Raw genomic sequence first — 6,000 nt, forward strand, 5'->3', positions numbered from 1 at the left:
GATGATGTTTGCCTGGCGTCGGGGACCATCTTCACATGGTAGGTCCAGGACGTGCCGAGGAAAGCTGAGTTGGGATACCTTCTGTGACCCTGTTTGAGGTAGAACTTCAGTTCCTTCACTGGGGTTGTGGAGTCGTCGCGGGGAGGCTTAGGGGTTGCTGCTAGACAGTGACATCTCTTATTTTCTTCCACATAACGATGAAAGTTGTGTGACCATTGATGCATCCGAGTAAAGTTTACCAGTACTCAGTTCAAAGGCCCCTCTCCCCCTTCAGCTGTTTACCCTCCTGGGTGGTGCATCTTTCCGGGTAAACATCTGGGCACTGTTGGATGATATACTGGGCAGTGGTGCGTCAGTATACCGTCGAGGGTTGAAGGAATGTATGTAACGATGACTCAGATGGAAGGCGACCTACGAGATCCTGCTCGTAAGAGGCGGATGTTACAGACAAGATCAATATTAACGTTCTGTGCCGTATTAAGAGAGGCTTCGGATGGTGGGTTGAAGGAGAGATGAGAGTCAAGACTACTTGTGAGAAAAAAACTGGAAATGGGATACGAAACTAGGATGGTGAAAGGTCGGGACGGTGACCCACCTGTGCGTTTTGATCGACGAGATCACCGCCTGGGGCGACATCTAGATTTCTTCCTCCCATGTGACGTAGGTGAGCAGCAGGAGCTGTGTCTAAACCCAGTGTCTTAAATTATACAACTAAGAATAATGCCCTCGTTGGTGACTTTCAAGTCTCCAGAGGCAGGGGGTGTGGGGCATGAAAGTCCCTTTTATAGATATTGACCCAGTTTTCGTTGAATGGGTCAATGATGCCTAGAATACACACATGTTACAGAACCACAAGGATCTCTGGTCAGCTGGAGGATTAAACAGTTGTTGGACCTGCAAGGAAGAGTTTGTCTGGCCGTGTTGAACCAGGTGGTGGTGGAGGACGTTTTCCTGACGTAAATGAGAAGTTCTTGTCGCTGGGATGGCGAGTTAAGAGGCCAGTGGGTGCGAAGTAGAGTTCTTGCAGACAGACCACCACAGTTTTGTATTTTCTAAAGTGTTTAAAGTCACTGTAACGGCCAGGAAGACTCCTAGTGTTCCAGGAAAGAAAAGATATTATCTTCTCGCGATGGGCAGTAACTATGACGGAGGGATTGTAAACAAGAGGTCGTGACGGTCTGTGGCGGGAGGTAGAGTCCCGGAATCCATTTGTACAAGAGACATCTTAGGAAGATTTTAGGTGACGGAGGAATAAAGAGGAGGATAACTGGCGGCAGATGTTTCACACGTCATGACTGCGGAGGGAGCAAGGGAGGTGAAGGGGTTTGGTCTTGGTTTGGCGTTTTAGTTAACAGTGTGGCGGTGGGTTTGGCTGCAGGTAAATAATGATACGATGCGTTGAGCTGTTGTAAGACGTGGGTGGTGATCTATAGAGGGACCGGGGAGGTGATGTGATTCATAGATCGAGTCATAAAGGTGTCCAGGGCAGAAGTGATACTTGTGTTAAGGATGAAGACCATTTCAGTATTGGCGTCGGATACTTTCATCTTCATGGCAGACTCCGGCGGTCCTCCTATAGCCTGTTCAGTTTACACTTGGAACAAGAGAAGATGCGGATCCTCCATACTGGCTGATGGGTAGAGGGAGCGAGTGCATCATGTTATAACGAAGAGGCCGTGGTATGTGGGTCTCGACCAATGAGGGACATATCGGAAGTAGGCTTCAACTTCCTTACGAAGGAGGGTAGCATACCCGGACAGTCTAGACGCCAAACGCTACCCTCCTGTTGTCCACATCGGGCGGATCTGAAGTGCGGGAAGACGAGATGACGGAGCAGCGGGTTGGTCGTTCTCACCCTTGTTGCCACAAACGGAGTGAGAGGATGACAGCTCGGAGGAGTTCGAGTCCTCCGAGCAGGTGAGGGAGTGGTAACTGTAGCTGAGGCGCCGGTGGGTGGGCTGGGTTCTCCCCACTTGCCACAGTGTCGTGACCTCAGAGCCAAGCATTCTGCCAACTGACGAACATGAGTTTGTTATGGGTTTCTACGACGGGAAGCCTGTACCGCACTGCAACACGGTGTGTGTGTGTGTGGGTGGGGGGGGGGGGGGGGTATGTCTCATCATTCCAGCCAATATTGGCTCGATGGAAAAGGTTGGCCTGGAAGGCGGAATGGCCGGGGGGGAGGCAGGAACCTCACTGAGCGATCGCGGAGGACGTCAGACCAAGATTTCCCGAGGAGTCATCCTGAGAGCTTTTGTCGTCGAAGGAAGTCGTCATGTCTGGCGAAAACTAATCGGGGAAAAGTCTTACAGAGGCGAGTTCCGCAGCGAAGCCTGGCTGATCCAGGTACAGGGTGAGGATATTGCGAGTACGAGACGGGGAAATGATGGGGGGGAGGATCATGGCTCTGCCGGTCTCATGTGACCTGCGAATCTCGATACGTCTGAGGCGATGTCTCTGAACGGCAGGCAGATGGGGCGTTCAGCAGCTGACTGATCAGGTGGAAAGATCCTGGTTCGTTGTTTCCACGAGTGCCAAAGACCCGCTAAGGCTCGTGTACCCAGAGCCACGCGAATACGTGAACATCTTCAGTTATGTAAATGAGAAGAATTCGATAACTTCAATAAATATAACTGGATTTTATGTGTGTGTGTGTGTGTGTGTGTGTGTGTGTGTGTGTGTGTGGTGGAAGTGGACCTGGAATATTTTGTGGGGATCGTTAACTCTTGATGGAATATCGAGTGACGGGAAAAATCATGAACTGAATCGGTTGAAGTACGTGTGACTGGAACAGCGTGAAGTGTCCAGCCTCGCAACACGGGCGGGTGCACTACGAACATGACTGACGATATAAAATCAATGGTTATTATTGTCATAGTCTACCAAGTACTGTCCCAGTTACGCGTGTATGATCCTGATGGCATAACGCGTCTTGCCCAAGTGGCGTGTTCTGAACTTGCTCCGAACTCGCTGGTCTACTTCGACTCTTTACAACGCAAACTCTTCCTCGGTGCAGCCCATCCCAATGATAGATAATCCTTGCAACACCTTTAACTTACTTTTGCTGTCTCCAATTATACATTTTTTTTTTTCAACTCTCCTTCACTCTCACTTTTTTAACCGTTTAGAATCCAATTTCCGTTCTTTTTTTAAAATCCATTTTCCGTTCTTTTTTTAAAATCCATTTTCCGTTCTTTCTATAGAATCCATTTTCCGTTCTTTTTTTAGAATCTATTTTCCGTTCTTTTTTTTTAGAAGAATCCATTTTCCGTTCTTTTTTAGAATCCATTTTCCGTTCTTTTTTTAGAATCCATTTTCCGTTCTTTTTTTTAGAATCTATTTTCCGTTCTTTTTTATCACTGACGTGGCTGTTGTGGTGCAAGATCTACTGATGACCTCTCCAATGTCTCAGCTTTAGTCCTCTCTGAGAGGTTCAGAGGAATCCTCTATCGTGACCCTCGACGTCTATAAAACATTTGATAAACTTTAGCATTAGTCTTAGCCATGTAAAGTCCTTCCCTCTGGCTTTCTTACTTCTCTCTGTGTCCTGATACGAAGAAATGCAAGGCAACCAATTACATATGAAATCAAGCAGCAAGAGACCATCGGATCCTGGCAAGGCTTTTTGTGATGGTGGAAGAAAACAAAAATCATGGCATAATGTAAAAGTAAATAGACGTAAAACAAAATCATGGCATAATGTAAAAGTAAATAGACGTAAAACAAAATCATGGCATAATGTAAAAGTAAATAGACGTAAAACAAAATCATGGCATAATGTAGAAATAAGAAGACGTAAGTCTACATCTGTTCGTTTCATTGAGAAAAACTTGTAAACCTTTAATGCAAGTCAGTCCACTGAGGAAGTCGCTGATGTAGGGATTCCTCCCACTTAACTCATCAACGGTGGCGTCCACCAGGGCGCTGTCCCACCACCTACCTACTCGCTTTATTCACTCCATTACCAATCCTGTTTCCTCATCCTCCAGCATCTAGCACCATTCACTCTTACGCCGATGGTTTCACTCCACATACCTCAACTTACTTTCCCTCGCCCTCCTCACTCTGATACTTGCTCTTTCACTTACGTTGCACATATAGCCAGCCTCTCGTAACTCAGTGTTGGGAAATCAGTAACCTGGCTATATTTAACAGCGTACAAATGTCATTTTCCCCTGTATTTCTATCTAAATCTCACTCATTTTCCACCGTAACACTTCAGAACACTGCAATTTGACCCCGCAGCAACATAATTATAAGGTGCTTCACCATATCCTTCACTCAGTCCTAGACACCCCACACGGTCGTCATAAGGTCTGTTTATGACGTAGAGGTGAATGGTTCCCGTGATCATTTCTCATTTGCGCCGCTGCTCCATACCTGCAGGGCTTTATTCGCCTTAGCATGGAGCACAGCTCGCATAGCTGAGGTGGCTGTTCCAGCAACTCTTTCTTAACTCGAGTGGAATTCAGGGCCTTCCGCCCTTTCTATTCTCCCACTATCACCTCTCTCTAACCATCCTCTTCAACCAACGTGATGTTGCTGTCCTCTCCTTATTCTACAGGTATTACCTCGGCCACTGCTCCCATAAACCGTCTGAGTATGTCTTCTTTTAACTTAGCTTGGATCCGAGGTACGTGTCTGGCTGCTGCTTCCCATAGATTCTGTGTGGCGACCGGTCACATGAGGACTGACCGTTATGATCCCTGCTTTCCTCGGGTGGCGGAGCTGTAGGAATCTCCGTGTGACCTTCGCGTTCCACTCTTCCTATAACTTTTCTACCAGGAAGAGGAGACGTAATGATTTCATTCTTTTTGTTTTGCTCTGTTTCTCGTGCATCTGAGATGGCCATGGTGAGGGTAAGTGCCCGTGTCATGTTGGTAGCTAGCTATACCAAAAGTTGATACATGACAGCCTCCCTCATCCACACACTCCCTCCTCCACTACCACATTCCCTCCTTCACTGCTACATTCTCTCCTTCACTGCCACATCCCCTCCTTCACTGCCACATCCCCTCCTTCACTGCCACATTCCCTCATTTACACAATTTCCAAAACCGTACGTCATAAACAAACTCTATCTTCTTAGAATATAATCCTTCACTAACAAATTCTGAATGTTAACTTACATACAAAAATACAAACGTTGTATGACAGAGGAGAGAGTTTAGCAGGTGAGGTCCCAAGACTGCAGAACTCCCTCCCCCCCCCGTACAGTATAAGTAAATACGCGAAGTCCAGAGATCATACAAAAATACAAACGTTGTATGACAGAAGAGAAAGTTCAGCAGATGAGGTCCTAAGACTGCAGAACTCCCTCCCCGTACAGTATGAATAGGTAAATACGCGAAGTCCAGTGATCAGTTTAACTGTTGCAAGTCCCCTGGAACCAGATAAGTTGGGAGGCCCATTACTTCATTAACTCAAAAAGAAAAAAAACAGGAAAATCTAATGTTGTCCATAGGAACATCATAGGTGTAAGCTGTATAGCAGAAAGCACGCTGGGTCTGGCTTTGTGACTCATATCCAGTAACGACTGTTTCTAAATATTTTGTCTCATCTCTCACAACCCCACGACATGAGTGTGGCTGAGTGAGCGATGCCCAGTAAAGCGCATGACCTAAAGCAAGTACGTTAAGTTCCCTGGCGTAAACTGACCTCTGACACCTTGTAAAGATACGCGTACCCGTCAGTAACTGTGGCTGAGCACTGACAAGAAAAAAAATAGTCACGCCTTAAGCATATACACATTTTCTTTGTTCCGGCTTACTCTCGTTTTCTCTTATTATTCTATCTCTAAGCGGGGGAACTATTACATAGTTAAACACTTACGATCTGACCTAAAAAAAAAAAAAGGTAATATTATAAAAAACGTAACTCTGGATGCATCTAATTAAGCTGAATCCTCCATGAGTGATATATGCTTCATTATCAAATAATACCGACGTTTGATTGCCTTTTGGAATGTTCGCGTTATCAACGAGACGAAAATAGTATAAA

The sequence above is a fragment of the Panulirus ornatus genome, chromosome 4 (assembly GCF_036320965.1).
Source record: "Panulirus ornatus isolate Po-2019 chromosome 4, ASM3632096v1, whole genome shotgun sequence".
NCBI lineage: Eukaryota > Metazoa > Arthropoda > Malacostraca > Decapoda > Palinuridae > Panulirus > Panulirus ornatus.